At 41.3% G+C, this 22,117-nt stretch overlaps 1 pseudogene across 2 annotated transcripts; it reads right to left on the bottom strand.

Annotated features, from left to right (window-relative positions):
• Positions 1 to 381: 381 nt before the first annotated feature.
• On the bottom strand, positions 382 to 16,179 carry LOC122540943 (UDP-glucuronosyltransferase 1-2 pseudogene; annotated as a pseudogene). 2 transcript variants are annotated; one of them, XR_015753843.1, is made up of 2 exons: positions 16,076 to 16,179; positions 382 to 8,404 (listed from the first exon to the last, which is right to left on the bottom strand). The product of XR_015753843.1 is annotated as a UDP-glucuronosyltransferase 1-2 pseudogene, transcript variant X1 (transcript). The 2 variants fall into 2 exon arrangements; XR_015753844.1 differs by lacking the exon at positions 16,076 to 16,179 and adding an exon at positions 16,008 to 16,026.
• Between the last annotated feature and the right edge of the window lie 5,938 nt (positions 16,180 to 22,117).

The raw sequence follows: 22,117 nt of genomic DNA, 5'->3' as shown, positions 1-22,117 counted from the left end.
TTCTCCTGGTGTGGCCATCACCACATCTTTCAAATACCCAAGGTATCCAGGCACAGAACTTAATACCAAACAATGTTCATTACCAGAACTAGCTGAATGACATAAATTGCTAGCTATCAGGTCATTCTTTCCTTTGACAAACTGCTCACTATTCTGGGATCATCCTGAAATGGAAGGATATCACTTAGGTTGTTTTCTTTTCTCCACAATGAAGTATCACATGAAATCCCTGTCCCCTTCTTTCTCACTCTGACCATAGCTCAGTTGGTACTAATCTCACCTCACTATCTTTGACTTCAGTAAGAACAGTCCGTAGGCTTGCAAAATTATAAACTTATTAAGACAGTCATAAACTAGAGAATTTTTTAAATGTGGAAGATATCAAGGAAACAAACTGGTCTTTATTAGAGGAGAATGTTCTGCATAAATCTGGCTTATTTGGACTACCATATGCAGTGATAGCTAATTAATTACATAAGCAATGCCCAGTGATACATGTACAAAAAAGTTAAAATGTCAGTCAAATTATACAGAATGCTTTCTTTATAATCATGTGATTTTATAATGGCATCTTATAATCAGAGACAGCAAAAGTCATCTATTCTTGTTGGACTCCTGTTCAACCATTATCAGCTGAGTGTCAGTTCTAACCAATAATGAGAAACTGATGCTAAATGCAAAATATTCTTTGTCTTTGCAGCAGTGAATGGGAGGACACATGATTCTGAAAATTAACACTTTGTCTCCTTCCAAACCTCAACGGAATTGTTCATGGCTTTGTTTTGCCCAACAGCTTTATACATTTCAACGACATTTTTGATAACTAAAGACGTAGCACTATGTGGAGCCCACAGCAGTGTAATTGAAGCCAGCTGACTATGCCTATTTTACATTATTACCTTTCCATAATCAAAATTTAGCTTCAACTCTATGACCTACATAAACAATGTAATTAATTAATTATTTCATGGGATATGTAACCAACAAGGCCATTATTTATTGCTCATCCCCAGTTGTCCTTGGACTGAATAGCTTTCAGAATGTAGTTAAGAGTCAATTACTTTTCTGCAGTTCGGGGGTCACATATAGGCCAGTCTACTAGGGATGGCAGATTTCAAAGAATAAAGAATGAAAAACAAATAACTTTACAGCACAGGATCAGGCCCTTTGGCCCTCCAAGCCTGCACTGATCCAGATCCTCGATCTAAATCTGCCTCCTATTTTCTAAGGATCTGTATCCCTTTGCTCCCTGCCCATTCATGTATCTGTCTAGATACATCTTAAATTATGCTACTGTTCCCGTCGCTACCACCTCTGCTGGTAACGCATTCCAGGCACCCATCACCCTCTGTGTGAAGAACTTTCCACATATATTCCCCCTAAACTTTTCCCCTTTCACTTTGAACTCATGAGCCTTACTAATTGAGTCCTCCACTCTGGAAAAAGCTTCTTGCTATCCACCCTGTCCAAACCTCTCATGATTTTGTAGGCCTCAATCAGGTTCCCCCTCAACCTCCTACTTTCCAATGAAAATAATCCTAATCTACTCAACCTCTCCTCATAGCAAGCACCCACCATACCAGGCAACATCCTGATGAACCTCCTCTGCACCCTCTCCAAAGCATCCGCATCCATTTTGGTAATGTGGCAACCAGAACTGTACGCAGTATTCCAAATGTGGCCGAACCAGAGTCTTATACAACTGGAACATGACCTGCCAACTCTTGTACTCAATACCCTGTCTGATGAAGGAAAGCATGCCGTATGCCTGCTTGACCACTCTACTGACTTGCATTGCCACTTTCAGGGAACAATGGGCCTGAACAGCCAGATCTCTCTGGACATCAATTTTCCCCAGGACTTTTCCATTTATTGTATAGTTCGATCTTGAATTGCATCTTCCAAAATGCATCATGTCTCATTTATCTGGATTGAACTCCATCTGCCATTTCTCTGCCCAGCTCTCCAATCTACCTATATTCTGCTGCATGCACTGACAGTCCCCTGACTGACCCCAGTCCACTGACATGCACTATCTGCTACTCCACCAATCTTAGTATCATATGCAAACTTGCTAATGAAGCAACCTACGCTTTGTGGGACATCACTGGTCACAGATCTTCATTTTGAGAAGCTCCCTTCCACTACTACTCTCTGTCTCCTGTTGCCCAACCAGTCCTCTATCCATCTAGCTAAATCACCTTAGACACCATGCGATTTCACCTTCTTCATCGGCCTTTCATGGGGAACCTTATCAAATGCCTTACTAAAGTCCCTGTATATGACATCTACATCCTTTCCCACATCAATCAACTTTGTCACCACTTCAAAGAATTCTATTAGGCTCGTAAAACATGACCTTCCCTGCACAAAACCATACTGCCTATCACTGATAATCCCACTTTCTTCTCAATGGGTATATATCCTATCCCTTAGAACACATAACACTTCTTCTCTCCTTATGCAGACTTGACCTAGAGTAATTAAAAATCTATCCCTAACCTCAACATCCACCATGTCTCTCTCCTCGGTGAATACTGATGCAAAGTACTCATTAAGAGTCTCACCCATTTTCTCTGACTCCACACATATCTTTCCTCTTTTATCCTTGAGTGGGCCAACCCTTTCCCTTGTTACCTTCTTGCTCCTTATATATAAGTAAAAGGCTTTGGGGTTTTCCTCAACCCTGCTCACTAAGGATATCTCATGACCCCTTTTAGCCTCTGAAGTCCTCATTTCAGATTGGTCCTACATTCCCAATATTTTTCCAAAGCCTCATCTGTCTTCAGTCACCTAGACCTTATGTACACATCTTTTTTCCTATTAGCTAGTCTCACAATTTCACCTGTCATCCATGGCTCCCTAATCTTGCCATTTCTATCCCTTATTTTTACAGGAACATATCTCTCCTGAACTCTAATCAACCTCTCTTTAAAATCCTCCCACATATCGAATGTGTATCACCCTTCAAACAGCTGCTCCCAGCTCCTGCCAAATTTTGGTATAGTTGGCCTTCCCCTAATTTAGCACACTTCCTTTAGCACCACTCTCCTCTTTGTCCATGAATATTCCAAAATGTTTGTAATTGTGATCACTATTCCCAAAGTAATCCCCCACTGTAACTTCAACCCCCACCTGGCCAGGCTCATTTCCTAACACCAAGTCCAGTATGGCTCCTTCCTAAATTGGACTACTTACATATTGCTCTCCTCCTGGATGCTCCTCACAAATTCTGTTCCATTCAGACCTCTAACACTAAGTGAATCCCGTCTACGTTGGGAAAATTAAAATCTCCTATCACCACTACCTTGTTGCTCCTACATCTTTCTATGATCTCTCTCCATATTTGTACCTCTATCTCATGTTCATTGTTGGGAGACCTGTAGTACAATCCCAACATTGATACCGCACTCTTCCTATTTCTGAGCTCTGCCTGTATTGCCTCACTACTCGAGTCTTCCATAGTGCCATTCTTCACCACAGCTGTGATATTTCTTTTGACCAATAATGTAACTCTTCTACCCCTTTTACCTCCCTCTCTATCATGCCTGAAGCATCAATATCCTGGGATGTTTAGTTGTCAATCATGCCCTTCCCCCAACCAAGTCTCAGTAATAACAATATCATCATACTCCCAGGCACTAATCAAAACCTAAGTTTATCTGCCTTACCTATTATACTTCTTGCATTAAAACAAATGCACCTCAGACCACAAGTCCCTCTGCATTCATCCTCCATTTCCTGCCTACTCTTCCCCTTACTCACACTAACTTCATTATCTAGTTCCTTACAGGCTTTAGTTACCACTTCCTTCCTGTCCACCAAACTCCGCATTTGGTTCCCATCCCCCTGCCACATTAGCTTATGTCACATTTCCTTCCCGAAAGGATGTCATATGAACTATTGTGCAAATCAAAGAGGATTTCATGGTATTGATACTCAATTAAAAATATTGGGAATTACACCAAAAGCTGTTGCTGGATTTGAATACATATCACCAGGACATGTAACTAACTATAGTCTGTTGGTTAGTAAACCTGCAACATTACAGCGATGTCACCAACTCAATTCCCCACATGCCCCATTGGATACAGTTAATCTCAGAAACATGTTGACTGCCCAGACAGGAGCGAATGAACTTAGGGGGTAAGAACTTGAGAAGATTTTGGAGCTCAGGTTGATGTTCTTGATGTAAGTTTGCTTGCTGAGCTGGAAGGTTCATTTTCAGACATTCCATCACCATACTAGGTAATATCATCAGTGAGCCTTCAGTGAAGTGCTAGTGTTATATCCCACTTTCTATTTATGTGTTTAGGTTTCCTTGGGTTGGGAATGTCATTTCCTGTGTTGGTGATGTCATTTCCTGTTCATTTTCTCAGAGGGTGGTGGATGGGATCCAAATTGATATGTTTGTTGATAGAGTTCTGGTTGGAAAGCCATGTTTCTAGGAATTCTCATGTGTGACTCTCTGTTTGGCTTGTCCTAGGCTGAATGTGTTGTCCCAATCAAAGTGGTGTCCTTCCTCATCTGTATGTAAGCATACTAGTGAGGGTGGATCATGTCTTTTTGTGGCTAGTTGATGTTTGTTTGTCCTGGTGGCTAGTTTTCTGCCTGTTGGTCCAATGTAGTGTTTGTTACAGTTCTTGTATTTGTAAATGATGTTCGTTTTGCTTGCTGTTTGTATCGGGCCTTTTAAGTTCATTCGCTGCTGTTGTAGTGTGTTGGTGGGTTTGTGGGCTACCATGCTGCCAAGAGTTCTGAGTAGTCTGGCAGTCATTTCCAAGATGTCTTTGATGTAGGGGAGTGTAGCTAGGGTTTCAGGACATGTTTTGTCTGATTGTTTGGGTTTGTTGCTGAGAAATTGGCGGACTGTCTTCATTGGGTGCACGTTCATTTTGAATACACTGGTTTTCCTCTGCTCTTCGTAGTTCCTCTGTGCTGCAGAGTGTGGTGGCTCATTGGAATAATGTTATAATGCAGCTTCGTTGTGGGTGCTGGGATGATTGCTTCTGTAGTTCAGTATTTGGTCCATATGTGTTGTTTTCCTGTAGACACTGGTTTGAAGTTCCCCATTGACTGTTCTCTCTACTGTGACATCTAGGAATGGCAATGTGTTGTTGTTTTCCTTCTCTTTTGTGAATTTTTTGCCAATAAGGATATTATTGATGGTCTTGAACATTTCCTCTAATTTGTTTCATTTAGTGATGACAAAAGTGTCATCTATGTAGCAGACTCACAGTTTAGGTTGGATGGTTGGCAGAGCTGTTTGCTTGAGTCTCTGCATTACTGCCTCTGCAAAGAACCCTTGTATTGGAGATCCATTTGGTGTTCCATTGGTTTGTCTGTAGGTTTTGTTATTGAAAGTGAAGTGGGTGGTAAGGTATAGGTCCACTAGCTTGACGATGTTGTCCTTACTGGTGAAGTTGGTGGTGTTTGGTATAGGTGTCTTTGGTTCTTCTAATAATGTAGTCAGTGTTTCTTTGGCCAGGTTGATGTTGATGGATGTGAACAGGGCTGTTACACCAAAGGAGACCATTATTTCATCCTCTTCTATCTTGGTGGATAGAAGAGTCTATGGTGTTCAGAATTTTTTTGGTGGAGCGAGTGGAGTGGCATGAGTCTTCTAAGTGTTTTAGTCTTTGGTGTAGCTGCTTGGCTAATCTGTACATTGGTGTTCCAGGTAGTGAGACTATGGTCTGAGGGGGCTCCTGGGTTGTGAATTTTGGATATTCTGTGGAAACATGGCGTGTTGGATCCATCTGGTTTCATTTTTTGGAAGTCTGTCTTGTTTAATTCTCCAGATATCTGAAGTTTTTTCAGTAGGGCTGTGATTTAGTTCTCTAGTTGTGGGGTCAAGTCTATCGCTATCTGTTTGCAAGTGTCAGTATCTGCAAGCAGTACGTTCACTTTCTCAATGTAGTCTGTTTGGTTTAAAATGACTGTCAAGCATCCTTTGTCTGCAGGTAGGAAAGCAATGTTTTTTATCTTCTTTGAGTCCTTCTAGTGCTTTCCTTTCTTGTGTATTGAATGTGTTTCTTTCCTTTTTCCTGCTTAATGTTGGTACAATGCTCTGTCTGATGGTTTGCTGGGTTTCTTCTGTGAGTTCTAGCCACAAAAGGACATGACCCACTCTCACTAGTATCCTTACATACAGATGAGGAAGGACACTACTTTGACTGTGACAACACATCCATCCTAGGACAAGACAAACAGAGACACGCACAAGAATTCCTAGAAGCATGGCATTCCAACCAGAACTCTGTCAACAAACACATTGATTTGGATCCCATCTACCACCCTCTGAGAAAAAGAACAGGAAATGACACCACCAACACAGGAAATGGCACCACCAACACAGGAATTGACATCACCAACCCAAGGAAACCTAAACACACAGATAGAAAGTGGGACATAACGCCTGCGCTTCACCAGAAGCTCACTGATGATGTTACCTAGTATAGTGATTTAATGTTTGAAAATGAACCTTCCAGCTCAGCGAGCAAACTTATATCCAGGAAAGGACTTCTCTACGCAAATCCTCTCAGGGCACCTCAGACATTTCATGTTCGTATTTTTGACTAGTCATGTGAGAATAAATTTTGAATAATACTCAAATATTGTGTTCTTCACACAGTATGTGACGTAAGTACAGAATTTTGCTGCTGTTGTCTAACATGTTTGCCAATCATGTAGTATTTTCCCAAAAGTATTAAAACATATAATGTCTAGACAGGAATGCCCCTTGCCCAATTCAAAGCATTAAATTCAGTGAATTTTTTGCTTTCTCTTCCAGCCAATTTTACAAACTGTCTTCAATAGTAGGACTGTCAGCACAGTAGTCATGATGAATAAAGACAACAGAAAGATCATCACATCTACACAATAGTAAGCATACCAGGGGAGTCGGTAAGACTCTGAGCGCAAATGTGCTGCCCCTTTGTGTCGCGCAACATACTCAATCCAGAAAATAGCTCTCTCCATTGGAGACTCAGGTTGGTCTTTGTGGAGAGCAGAGAGTTTCTGCATGTTCTCCCGATAAGATGTGTTATATATAACCTCATTAAGTGCCTGCAGTAGATCTGTTGACTGCATGGTTGTGATGCTAATGACTTTTGCTGCACCTCTGACTTCAAGTCTGAGTAAATTATCAAACTGATCAAAAAGCAGAGGTATGCCAACTACTGGCACCCCATAATAGATGGCTTCATAAACTCCATTGGTGCCACCATGGCAAATGAAGGCTCGTGTTTTGGGATGCCCAAGTAGATCACTCTGAGGGATCCATTTTGCCAGTAGTGTATTATTTCCAATGTTGGGAGGGGTTTTTCCATCATATCTCCAGATAACCTTCTGAGGCATTTGAGCAAAGGCCTCTGCTATTTGCATTGTAATGTGCATTGGCAAAGAGCTGACAATGGTCCCCATTGACATGACAATAATCCCATGTTCCCCTGAGGACTGGACAAATGCTTCAAAGTCTGTCTCCAGTGGTTTAGATGGTTTACACTGGAATCCTCCAATGTAAACAATATTGGGCATGGTAGGTCTTGGGAATTCAAATGTAAAATCAACTCTTATCAGCCACACATCTGCCCTTGAAAGAATAGTCTTAATGTCTGTGTCTGGGTCCAGATAGCGATGGCAGAGATCATTGTAAATCGGGTGAGTAATAAAATCTGTAATCAGTTGTTGAACAAGACTTATGATGACATTTTGTGTTCTTTGGAGAAAACTCATTTTATCTGTCAGTCGTGAGCCAAGGACTGGGACGTAGGACAGTGGCGATGGGGCAATTAGCAAATGAGCTTCACCACTGCTAAGCGAACGGACATTATATATCACGGGGAGTTTTAAATAATATGCCAGCATTGCACCTGTTGCAAAAAAGGGATCAGTGAGTATTAAGTCAAAGTTTGCACTTTCAAGTTGTTTTAGCAAAGTTTTGTTTTCAAAAACTGCAATGTTAAATTCTCGAGCCCAGCTATGACACATGTGCAGAAATGTTGAAATATAATATTGGAACTTCACAAAAGTCCATAATGTTGATTCATTTGCCATGGCTTCTAGCATATTTTGTACAAATTGTCCTACAAATTCTTCATTTGAACTTTGGGTAAGGAATCCTTGCATTTCCACCACAATGGATTGATATAGATCCGGCCTTTCTCTGATGTACCAAGATGTTGAGAAAAACAGCACAGTAATATCGTGCCCCTGAAGTTTCAGCTCTTCGATTAGAACTCGCATATTGACCCAGTGACTACCCTCGATAGGTACAACCAAAATATTAGCACCTTCATTCATCGGACACGATAGAATGATAATGATACTCAGAGCGTATGCGACCTGGAACCTACTTTTCCTTTCAAGACACTCCATATTGAGAATAAATTGCATCCAGATTCTGTTGAAAAATTGAGAATAAATACAACATAAATTTAGGAAAATTAACATAATAAATAGGAGCAGGGATAGATTATAATGCCCCATGTACCTCTGTCTTTCAATTAGATGGATGAAACCTGTCAACTCGACTTTCCCACTAGTTCCCTTGATTCTTAAGTGCCCAAAAATCTATTGACTTCAATCGTAATCATTCTTGATGACTGAAAATCAAGACACTGTGCGATAGAAAATTCCTAAGATTTATATTTCCGGATGAAAAACCCTAACTTCATCTGAATAATAAGTGGCCAACCACTTCTCTGAAGTAATGACCCTGTGCTGTGCACCCTCAAAAGCAAGTATACATTTCCTTAGGTAGAAGGACCTGAACTAAACAGGTGTGTGATCTCTCCAAAGTAATATTACAACGGCAGCAAATTTTCCTTATTCTTATACTCCACTTCCCTTCCAACAAAGTATAATATTTCATTTGCTGAATTGCTTATTGTGCCTGTAAGTTCATTTATTTTATGATTTGTGTACAAAGACCCCCAAAGTCTCCCAAATTGTAATATTTATGTTTTCACCGTATTAAAAAATCCTGTTCTTCCATAGTTCCAAAAAATGATTTTTTAAATGTAATTATGCATTTATATTTTATTGCTTTAATGAAGTGTGATCTCTGGCTGAATAACATCTTTGAAATCCAACTTGGGATGCAATAGATTAGATTGTGATGGATTTGCAGTTGAGGAGCAAAGAGCATCCAGTCCCAATGCAAGATCAGGGAACAGCAAGTTCTCCAAAGCATCAGGGACCAACATTTTTCAGCATAATGCTGCAGGGGTAGAAAGTTCAAGGACAGAAAAACAGTGTGTGAATCAACAGCAAATTCTATCACAATGGAAGAGCTGGGGACTAAAGTTCCACCTTTCGTGATCTTGTCTGCTCCACTTTGGTGACTTCCTATTCTGTGCAATCCTGTCATGGATATAAGGTTTGACCTCACGTGACAAGAATGGGAATTACCTGAGCCCTGAGCCTTTAGCTTTCAGATGATTGAAAGCTATTGTAAGATCTTTGTGGTCTCCTGTCTGAACCAGATATTGTGTGATTGGTAAAAACAAAGTAGCAAGACTGTAAATAACTTCAACATAAGCTACAATTATGTCACAAGGTCTGCCTATTTATCACCATTGTCAGGGATTAGGGTCAAGATGTGATAATTGCTTTGATAGCCTGTGCTCATTAGTAAGATGGTGCATGACAACAGTGCATTTAAATGCAGTGATGAACACAACAATTTAAAATTGCACTAACCAATGGTTGACAAAAAATTGGCTTCAGGATCCCTATTTCCACAGAGCTCGTATCTAGCAATGTTCGGAAATGTTGGGAGGCATGGATGGGGTCCAGCTGATACATTCTCAATGCACACTGTCCAGCACACTGTTCATTAAGCATTTTGCAAACAGACTGAACCAGATGTTGCTCAAATGCGGCATTTTATAGCACTCTCAAGTTCACACTTAAGTGTTAACAAGAGGAAGACAGGATAGATAATAGGATAGATAACACTGTAGGGCATTGTAGAATTTGTGGGCATATTCTAAAAATTAGGGCCAGACCATTCAGGACAGATGTTAGGCAGCACATCTGCACAGAAAGGGTAGTAAATGTTTGAAATTCTCTTCTACAAATGGCAGTGAATGCTAGATGCCAGATTTAATTTTAAATCTAGGATAGAAACATGTTTTTGTTAAGTAAATGTATTGAGAGATATGGGCCAAAGGCACATATATGGAATTAGGCCACAGATCAGCTATAATCTCATTGAATGGCAGAAAAGGCTCAAGGAGCTGAATGGCTTTCTCCTGTTCATATGTTAGCATTTTATGGTCACAAAAATGCTTGATTACATAATGATACCAGCACAACCACGGCAACAAGGGTATCAGGAGACCTTGGTCAATTTTGCTCAACTGGTGAATTTCTTCAACTAATGGAGAACAAATGGTATTTAAAGATTGAAAAGTAGGCATGAAGTAAACAGAAGGTTACACTTTCCAACTAAGCTTACACTCAGGAATTTAAACAGAGTGGAGGCAGGTACTTGTTGTTGCCACTAAGAAACAGAATCAGCAAAAAAACCCGGAAATGACACCACCAACCCCAGCAGACCCAAACACAAATAGCAAATGGGACAGAACACCAACACTTCACTGGAGGCGCACTGATGATGTTACCTAGAATGGTCTGTGAACAAACTTACCATCTCAGTGAGCAAGTCAGCAACCTCATCTGCAATGTGAGCTGCAAATTTTCTTGAATACTCTGATCATCCAACTAAATCATTAATCTTGATTATCTGTCTACAGAGGAGAAAGTGAGGACTGCAGATGCTGGAGATCAGAGCTGAAAATGTGTTGCTGGAAAAGCGCAGCAGGTCAGGCAGCATCCAAGGAACAGGAGAATCGACGTTTCGGGCATAAGCCCTTCTTCAGGAATGAGGAAAGTGTGTCCAGCAGGCTAAGATAAAAGGTAGGGAGGAGGGACTTGGGGGAGGGGCGTTGGAATTGCGATAGGTGGAGGGAGGTCAAGGTGAGGATGATAGGCCGGAGTGGGGTGGGGTGGAGAGGTCAAGAAGAAGATTGCAGGTTAGGAAGGCGGTGCTGAGTTCAAGGGATTTGACTGAGACAAGTTGGGGGGAGGGGAAATGAGAAAACTGGAGAAATCTGAGTTCATCCCTTGTGGTTGGAGGGTTCCCATGCAGAAGGAAGAGCGCCTCATCTTCTGCCTGGGAACCCTCCAACCACAAGGGATGAACTCAGATTTCTCCAGTTTCCTCATTTCCCCTCCCCCACCTTGTCTCAGTCAAATCCCTCAAACTCAGCACCACCTTCCTAACCTGCAATCTTCTTCTTGACCTCTCCACCCCCACCCCACTCCGGTCTATCACCCTCACCTTGACCTCCCTCCACCTATCGCAATTCCAACGCCCCTCCCCCAAGTCCCTCCTCCCTACCTTTTATCTTAGTCTGTTGGACACACTTTCCTCATTCCTGAAGAAGGGCTTATGCCCGAAACGTCAATTCTCCTGTTCCTTGGATGCTGCCTGACCTGCTGTGCTTTTCCAGCAACACGTTTTCAGTATCTGTCTACAGAACCCCCTCATCTGCTCTTATTTAAATATAATTTCAGATTTCAGCAGCATTTTGCTTCTGTGCTAAAATATTGACTCATCATTTGAACATACCATTTTAGGATACAGAACCAATTAATTAACCTATAAGTAGGATGACACCAGGGACATAAACTATGAAAGGCATTTTTTGAGGAGAGAGAAGGAGATTTGTTGCATTTTCCTCCGCAGCAATGTATTTAACAGAACATTTCTTAAGAGGCAAAAAGGAAGAACAATTTCCACAAATTGTTTAGTTGGTAAGTAGAAGGCAGAAATCAGATAATGGATGGGGTGTTCACGAGCATGCATTTGATTCGTTCCTGCTGATATAGAATTTTAACACCACTGATTTTGACAGCAGATACGGGTCCCACAGGAATCTAATGGAGATCATTCACACAGACAAATTTTGATGCAAGGACATACTTATGACCTTATTGGAAATTGTACCCAGTCTTTAAGGGATCGTTTGCAATACCCACCTAACCAGGAATATCTGCCTGTTTACCAATAAAGCTCACCAAACAGTTTTCACAGCATGCTTTGTAATCCTGAAAGAATGTTTGTACACCACAACAGGAAGTCTGTGTCTGTGCTGCTTGGGCTCTAACCCACATCTCAGTCTGATTTTTATTCTCTGCTGCTTTCTGACAGTAATAGCCAAACAATAGACAGATCACATAAAGGAGTCCTGGCAGTAAAACTGTTCTTTTTAACTTTTACTCCACTGTGAGATTACTACCAACTGGCTTCCTATTGATTGTTTAAACCAGCCCTCGGAAAATTGCTCCACCCATTCAAACTTGTCATCAGTATCTGAATCAGACATTCTACTTCTTGTTTTTGTTTAATTCTGAGTTTCCCATATAGTATTTTGTAACAGTTCCTGTTACATTCCAACAGGAGTTAGTCATTTAATAACCACTCAAACTCCAACCTCTAATGCGATCTACCCGAAGTCCAAAATCCTATATGCAATCTTAATCCAATGTGTTCATGCCTTTGGTTAACAAAAGACAATCAATCCTCATTTTAAAATGATTAGTATCAACTGCTTTATGCAGAGGAACATTTCATAATTTGATTCCTGAAAGCATTTGAATTACTTTCCCCTCTCGTCTTCAAGTCGCCAACCAACAAAAATAGCTTTTCTCTGTCAACCTTATATTAGCATCAGATGCAGGAACGAAGGAAAGTCATTCTGCCCATCCAGTCTGCTCTGCCACTCAATTAGACCCTGGCTGATCTGATAATCTTCATATTAACTATCTTTCCTTCCCTCATACCCTTTGCAACCGTTACTGAATTAAAAAGTTCTGTCCTTCTCAGCCCAATCGCAAGAGCCCTTTGTAGTAAAAAATACTGTGGATTCAGTATTCTCTCATAAGCAAAATTCCAAGACATCTGTGTATGAAGTGGTGGCCCTATTACTCTGAGATTATATCCTCTGGTCCTAGAGTCTCACATATTGGAAACAACCTCTCCATGCCTACCCTGTCTAGACTCCTAAGAATATTATGTTTCAATAAGATCACCCTTCATTCTTCAAAAGTACAATGAGTGCAAGACAAACCTACTCAACCTTCCTTGTAAGAAAATCCCTCCATAACTAGAATCAGCCCAGTGAACCTTCTCTGGACTGCCTCCAATTCTAGTATATATTTCCTTTGCTAAATGGAACAAAGCTCTTCACTGTATTCCAGGTGTGATCTGACCAGTGCTTTGGATACAATTTTAGCAAGACCACCCTATTTTTATACTTCATACTTCATTCTCTTTGGAATAAAGGCCAACAGTCCATTTTCTTATCCCATTGTCTGTTCAGTTTGGATATTCATTCTTTTCTTGTTGTGATTTGTACATGATGACCCCCAAATCCCTCTGTATTGCAGCTTTCTGCAATCTTTACACATCTAAGTAGTATTCAAGCCATCTATTCTTCCTGTCAAAGTGCTTCACATTTTCCCATGTTGCATTCCAATTGACAAGGTTTTGCTCACTCATCTAATCTATCCATATCCCTCTGTTCGACTCTCTGAGCCATCCTCACTACTTCCCTTCCCACCTATGTTTGTGTCACCTTGGCAACAGTGCCATCACTTCCAACATCCAAGTTATTAAGATATATTGTAATAACTATGTCCCCAGCACTAATCCCAGTGAAACTTCACTAGTTATAGATTACCATCTTCAAAAGGATCCCTGAGCCTAACTCTCTGTTTTCAATTAGTTCATATACAACAAACAGAGAAACATATGAAATAGAGGCAGAAGTAGACTTTTTGCTTTATCAAGCCGACTTCACCATTCAATAAGATCATGGCTGATCTGTTTGTGTTTCAAATTCCATATTACCCTCCCTCCCCCACCTGATAACCCTTGATTCCCCTGCTTAACAACAATCTATGCAACTCTGACTTAAAAATATTAAATGACAACACCTCTGCCAACCCCCTCAACCAACAGCTCCAAAGTCATACAATTCTCTGAAAGAAAAGAAAACTTCTATCTCAATCCTGAAAGGACAACCTCCAAATATTTTTATATTACTCATTAATATAATTTTTAAAATGTTCATCAAATTTTACTTGAGGCATTTAACTCCCGGAGGACAAAGACATTAGTGTATGTAATCTTCAATTGCAATTTGACCCCTCGAATTCAGGTATCATTCTGGGTCAATGGGCCCATTCAATGGGCTGATGTAGATCTTATGATCTTCTGGTAAATACATGCTATATTTTAATCAAAGCCACTATGTCCTTCTGAAGATGTGGTGCCCAAAACTGAATGCAGACAACCAGGTAATTTGCACTGTGTAGCAAAACTTCTTCCGCCCCTCTATTCCGTTTCTCCAGATACAAACACCAACATTAATGTTTTTAATTATTTTTTATTCTTGTCTATGACATCTTAAAGTTTTATTTTAATTTTAGCTTGTTCTTAATTTAGAATTTTAAAGATGTCTTTCCCAAATTTCAGGTCATGCAAATCTCTATTGTCTGTTTTTAAACGTGTACAAACTCCTGCTCACCTACCTCCCCTGTGCTCGCTGTCCTACATTGACTCCCAGTTGAGTAGTGTTTCCATCTTTTTAAAAGCATTTTTAAATCTCCCCTCTTTCTTTGTGACACCCACCACCATCTCATCTTGATATCCACAAAAGTGACTCAGTGTGAAACTTTGATCATTCTTGCAATGTGATTTAAGAAGTTAATGATGTTAAAGACAGAATTGCACATAGTTGTTGTTATCAATGTACCCAGGCATCTTGATCTCTTTGGATACCAACTATCTTGAAGTATTGACCAGTTAGAAAGTCCTTGATCTACTTTTCCTAGATCCAGAAAAGGAGTCCTCACATTTGCTTGTGAAAAAATCTATTTGCCACAGTTTGGTTATTTATTTAATCTGTTAACATTTAACTTTTGAAAATTTCCATGCACGGTTTTTACAATGCCACTTATTTTTGTGTCATCAGCAAATTTGGATGTCTGCCTTTCTCTCTTACATGCTTAATCATTAAGAAATATGATGAATTATTAAGATACCGCAACAGACACCCTGCATCATTGGGCACATCTACTAATTTGAAAATCTGTCCACTTTCACGATTATCGACTCATAGAGTCATAGAGTTATACAACACGGAAACAGACCCTTCAGTCCAACTCGTCAATGCTGACGATATCCTAAACTGATCTAGTCCTATTTGCCAGCTTTTGGCCCATATCCCTCTAAACCCTTCCTATTCATATACCCATATAGATGCCTTTTAACTGTTGTTATGGTACCAGCCTCCAGCACCTCCTCTGGCAGCTCATTCCATAAGTGCACCATCCTGCTCATGAAAAAGTTGTCCCTTAGGTCTCTTTTAAATCTGTCCCTTCTCATCTTAAACCTATGCCCTCTAGTTTTGGATCCCCTACCCTGGGGAAACGATCTTGGCTATTCACCCTATTCATTCGCTGTCTCCTGTTGCTTAATCAACCTTTGAAACACGATAATGATTTACTTTCCATTTCATAAACTACAAATTAAGCTCATGATTTTCTAAAGTGCCTCAAATAGCCATATATGGATTCTTGCCTGTCCACTGTTTTCATCACCACTAAAAAATAATTCAATCAGATTTGTCAATACTAACTAATCCTTTAGAAATCCTTGCTTATTCTCTTTGATCAGTTGAAAGTTAACAAGATGTCGGAAACTGACTTCTTTACTATAGATCCTAGTAACTTGCAATTATACTTTCCTCATATATACCACTGGTACTCCTCTCTCATCTTCCTTAAATCTTCCTATAATATTTTTCAATCCAAAGGTGCAGTTCCTGGATGTAGAGAATTTTGGAAGGCTATCATTAGCATATTTGCACCATTATAAAGAGCATAAGTCACTGCTGCAAATCTAACCCCAAACTATCTATTCACTTTACCTGAAAGATTACTTTTAACTTGTCACTTGCGAAATGTATTTGCCATGAAATTATAATCTTTCACTTACTGAATAAATCACGCACTGCATTAAGTCTTGTATTCCCAGCAGCTGAATTACTAACTAACATAGGAGTGGAGGATTTTAATCTAACTGTTCCGTCCAAAGTCAAAGTGAATTCATGATTGTGTAATGTTAAACATTGTATAAACTACTCTATCTACTTTGAAATGACCTCTGTTTCACCATGGGCAACATATAAATTCAAAAGGACTATTTTCATTAAGTCATCACTGCCTTTAGAATTAAACCATAGACTCTGAATTCCTACATAGTTTATTTTCATGAAAGTACCAATACAGCTTAGTACAAGGACAAACTTCTCAAATACTGAAAACAAAATACTGAAATCACAACGGGTTGAGCAGCGTTCAGGGAGAGAGAGAGCAAGCTAACATTTCAAGTCTAAATGTCTCATCATCAGAGTTAACAGGAAGCTTGGAGGGGACAGTATTTATGCAGTAGAGTTGGGGGTAGAGTGCTGGTTAAGTGATCGGATTGTGAGAATGGCAGAACAATAGTCTATCCAAGTGTCAAACTGGAAAGTACAGATAGTCCCACTGGAGTGGGCAGATGAGAGAGAGGCATGGTGACAGAGAATGCAAAAGTAAAGCTAAAAGATAGGGAAGAAATGAGAGCGAGTTCACAATCTGAAGGTGTTGAACTCAGTATTACATCTAGAAGGGTGTAAAGTGCCTTGTCTGAAAATGAGATGTTGTTCCTCCAGTTTGCGCTGTGATTCACTGGAGCGTTACAGCATGCCAAGGACAAACATGTGGGTGCGCGAACAGGACGCTGTGTTAAAATGACCAGCTGCAGGAAGGTTGGGGTCATGTTTGCACAGGAGGTACAAAGCGGTCACTCAGTCTGCATTTGGTTTGTCCTATGTACAGTAGACCACAATTGGGTACAGCAAATGTAATGGATCAGATTGTAGGAGTACAGGTGAAATGGTGCTTCACTTGGAAAAATTGATTAGGCCCTTAGCAAGGAACAGTTGAAAGGGCAAGTGCTGCACTTTGTGCAATTACATGGGAAGATATCATGGGAAAGGGGCATGGTGTTGGTGGTCATTGAGGAATGGATTGGGGTGTTCCAGAGAGAAAGGTCCCGGCAAAATGCACACAGGCAAGTGAAAGGAAGATGCGTTTAGTGGTGGCATTCTGCTGGAGTTGGCTGAAATGGCAGAGAATGATCCTTTGAATGTGGAAACTGTTGGGATCAAAAGTGAAGACAAGGGGGACCCAATCGCATTGTTGGTGAGTGATAGGAAGGGGCAAGGGTGGAAGCACAGGTGATAGGTTGGATGTGGTTGAGGACGCTGTCAACCATAGTGGGTGGGAAATCATGGTTATGGAAGAGGGAAGCCATGTTAGCAATGCTGTTTTGGAAGATGTCATCATCCAAACAGACATGACATAAGCAAAGGAACTGGGAAAATGGGATGGGATCCTTACAGATTGTGGGATGTGAAGAGCTGTAGTAAAGATAGCTGTAGGAATCAGTAGTTTTGTATTGAATAGCAGTGGACAATTTATTCCCCAAAATGGAGACAGAGAGGTCATGAAAAGGAAGGGAAATATCAGAGATTAACCATGTGAAAGTTATACATGGGTGGAAATTGGACGCATAATTAACAAATCTTTCAAGCTCCAGTGGGAACATAAAGTGCCACCAAAACAGTTGTCGATGGACTGAGAAAAAAGTTAAGGGAGGGGGCTAGTGTAGGACTTATACACTTACTGGTAAGGATCTAGGGAGTGTTGCTGAACAAAGAGACCTTGGAGTGCAGGTTCATAGCGCCTTGAAAGTGGAGTCGCAGGTAGATAGGAGAGTGAAGAAGGTATTTGGTATGCTTTCTTTTATTGGTCAGAGTATTGAGTACAGGAGTTGGAAGGTCATGCTGCGGCTGTACAGGACTTTGGTTGGTACAATTCTGGTCTCCTTCCTATCGGAAAGATGTTGTGAAACTTGAAAGAGTTCAGAAAAGATTTACAAGGATGTTGCCAGGGTTGGAGGATTTGAGCTCTAGGGAGAGGTTGAACAGGCTGGAGCTGTTTTCCCTGGAGCGTCGGAGGCTGAGGGGTGACCATATAGAGGTTTACAAAATTATGAGGGGCACGGATATGGTAAATAGGCAAAGTCCTTTCGCTGGGGTCGGGGAGTCCAGAACTAGCGGGCATAGGTTTAGGATGAGAGGGGAAGATATAAAAGAGACCTAAGGGGCAACCTTTCACACAGCGGGTGGTACGGAAATGGAATGAGCTGCCAGAGCAAGTGGTGGAGGCTAGTACAATTGCAACATTTAAGAGGCATTTGGATGGGTATATGAATAGGAAGGGTTTGGAGGGATATGGGCCAGGTGCTGGCAGGTGGGACTAGATTGGGTTGGGATATCTGGTCGGCATGGACGGGTTGGACTGAAGAGTCTGTTTCCACGCTGTACATCTCTATGACTCTATGACTGCATCAAAGATTGTTCCACATACTCCATTAAAAGGCAGACATAACTGAGTCCCATGCTGGTGCCCATAGCCATTCCTTTGATTTGGAGAAGTGAGAGGAATTAAAGAAGAAATTGTTCAGTGAAAGAACAAGTTCAGCCAAGTGGAGGAGAGTGGTGGTGGATGAGGATTGTTCAGACCATCCTGATGGGGTATGGAGGTATAGGTGGATTAGACATCTGTGGTGAAGAGGAGGCAATAAGGGCCAGGGAACTGGAAATTGTCTGTATGGTGGAGGGCATCAGAGGAATCGCAGTATGTAGGTAGGCAGGGTCTGACAAACGGAGAGAGGATGGAGTCAAGATAGAGTCAAGATGGAGTCAGGAACAAGCAGATATGATAAGCTTTCCAGGACAGACTGGATTGTTGATTTTCGGAAGGAGGTGGAAGTGGGCTATCAGGGGTTGGGAGTTTATAAGGTCAGAGGCAGTGGGGGTAGATCTCCAGAGGTAATGAGGTCAGTGACAGTCCTGGCAACAATGGCTTGATGTTCAGATGTGTGATTATGGCCCCGGGGAGGTAGTAAGTGTCCAAGAACTGGTGTTGAACATTTGCAAGGGGAAAGACCAGACTGCAACAGCACCACCCTTTGTTGGCAGTATTGATGACAAAGTTAGGATTGTATTGACAAAGTGAAGTGCAGCAATTTCAGAAGGGGACAAGTTCAAGTGGGTGAGAGGAGCAGAGAATTTGAGCTGATGTCACTGACAGTTTTCAATGAAATGATTGAGGGCAGGTAAGGAACCAGAGGAAGGGCTCCAAGGGCAGGGTGAATACTGGAGGCAAGTGAAGGGTGTAAAGAAGTGAGTTCAGAGGCAGTGGTGGTGGAAAAACAGTTCAACATCATGGCAAGCCTGAAATTCATTAAGGTGGGGGTTTTAGAGGAATGAAGCTGAGTCCTTTGCTGAGGACAGCACATTCAGCCTCAGAGAGGGGAAGGTCAGGAGGTGTGGTGAAAATACAACAACTGCTGGGGTTGAGGGGAGTGGCCTTAGCGGGACAGGAAGAGATGGCATATGAGGGTTGGGAAGGGGTGGGTGCTAAGGGTTGGCAAGAGATCAGCTGTGAGTGATTGGAAGGGATGAGGTCCTTGAGGCGGAAAGGGGAGGGTGGCTCAGGACAAGTGTTGGAGTCCAGCTATGGGAGTGTCAGGGTCATGCTTGCACACAGGCCAGAGGTGTTCTGCAGAGGTATTGGAGTCCATAAGTTGCTGGAGCTTGCAGGAGCTTAATGCCGAAAGAAAGAGAGGAACTATTTTGTTGAAGCAATGGATGAAATGAAGGATGAAGTGAAAGTGGGGATAAAGAGATAGAGTTGATGTTGCTGCAGAGTGGAATCGAGTGTGCACATTTGACGGCACATGGCACTGTCCATGGGTCATAGGATGCAGCGGAATCAGCACTCTGAGGAACATTGTATGTAACGGAGATATTTTTAAGTACCTTTCGACTCCTCCACATTATATTAATAAGAGAGGGGAAAAGTTAGTTTGGGTAAGATCAGATGAGATTTCTTAATTGCAATAGGGCATCTTTGTGAGAAAAAATGCTAAAGGTGGGTATATTAATTAGTAGCAGAGCTTGATGACAGACTTGTAGGAGTCAGTTTTTCAACTGTTAATGAAATTAACAATGTGCTTTAAAAAAATAACTAAGCTGCATTGTGTCTAATGGAGAAAGTGCTGGATTTCCCGAATCCCAAACAAGGGAGTTAGTTGATAAGAAACAAACCACACTGCACTAATTGATCTCATGTAACCTTGCTCCTTACCAAATATAAAGACCAAATGTGTTGTTTCATCATGCATTTTTGCTTTTGTGTGCTTTGAATTATTTGCTGCTTTCCTCTTCCTTGTTAGCAATGAACTTCTAATTTAGTTTTCCCTCTCTGTCCCTCTTTTTATTTGTCTGAGGCATTAAAAATATGAATCTTCAAGAGCTTGGTCAGTTCAAACAAAATTCAAAGAAAACATGGAGTGGAAGTCACATAGAGTCATCGAGTCATAGAGATACACAGCATCGAAACAGCCCCTTTGGTCAAACTCATCCATGTTGACCAGATACCGTAAACTAATCTAGTCTTATTTGTCAGCACTTGGCCCATATCCCTCTAAACCCGTCCTATTCATGTACCCATTTAGATGCCTTTTAAATGTTGTAATTGTACCAGCCTCTACCATCTCCTCTGGCAGCTCATTCCATACACACACCACCCTCTGTGTGAAAAGGTTGTCCCTTAGGTCCCTATTACATCTTGCCCCTCTCACCTTAAACCTGTGCCCTCTAGTTTTGAACTCCCCACACCCTGAAGAAAGGACCTTGTCTATTTATCCTATCCATGCCCCTCATGATTTTATAAATCTCTATAAAGTCACCCCTCAACCTCTGATACTTCAGGGAAAAAAGCCCCAGCCTGTTCAACCTCTCCCTATAACTTAAATCCTCCAACCCTGGCAACATCCTTGCAAATCTTTTCTGAACCCTTTCAAGTTTCCCAACATCCTTCCAATAGGAAGGAGACCAGATCTGCTTACAGTATTCAAAAATGAAACATGATTCTGCACTCCAAGGTATTTTTGTTCAGCAACACACCCCAGGACCTTACCATTAAGTGTATAAGTCCTGCGTTGATTTGCCTTTCCAAAATGTACCACCTCACATTTATCTAATTAAACCCCATCTGCCACTCTGGCTGATTGGCTCTGATCAAGATCCCATGGTACTCTAAGGTAACCTTCTTCACTGCCCACTACACCTCCAATTTTGGTGTCATGTGCAAACTTACTAACCATACCTCCTATGTTCACATCAAATCATTTACATAAATAATGAAAAGTAGTGGACCCAGCACCAATCCTTATGGCATTCCACTGGTCACAGGCCTACTGCCTGAAAAACAACCCTCCACCACCACCTTCTGTCTTCTACTTTTGAGCCAGTTCTGTATCCAAGTGATCCAGTCTATCCTTTTCCAAAACTTATTTTAAGGCTAATAGAATTATAGTCGCTGGCCCCAAAGTGCTCCCCCACTGACACCTCAGTCACCTGCCCTGCCTCATTTCCCAAGAGTAAGGTCAAGTTTTGTACCTTCTCTAGCAGGTGCACCTACATACTGAATCAGAAAATTTTCTTGGACACACTTAACAAATTTCTCTCCATCCAAGGCCTTAACACCATGGCAGTCCATGTTTGGAAAGTTAAAATCACCCACAGTAACTACCCTACTATTTTTACAGATAACTGAGATCTCCTTACAAATTTGTTTCTCAATTTTCCACTGACTATTTGGGAAATCTGTAGTACAATCCCAAAATGATGATTACCCCTTTCTTATTTCTCAGTTCCACCCAAATAACCTCCCTGGATATATTCCTAGTAATATCCTCCCCAAGTACTGCCGTAATGTTATCCCGAATTAAAAATGCCACTCCCCCTCCTGTCTTGCCCCCTTTGCTATCCTTCCTACAGTATGTTTGCCCTGGAACATTAAGCTGTCAGTTCTGTCCATCCCTGGGCCATGCCTCGGTAATTTCTGTAATATCCGAGTC

The sequence above is a fragment of the Chiloscyllium plagiosum genome, unplaced genomic scaffold (genome assembly GCF_037043375.1).
Source record: "Chiloscyllium plagiosum isolate Xiang-an unplaced genomic scaffold, Cpla_swu_hap1 HiC_scaffold_39, whole genome shotgun sequence".
Lineage (NCBI taxonomy): Eukaryota > Metazoa > Chordata > Chondrichthyes > Orectolobiformes > Hemiscylliidae > Chiloscyllium > Chiloscyllium plagiosum.
Note: the sequence above shows the minus strand (reverse complement) of the source record. Positions and strands in the feature narration are given on the sequence as shown.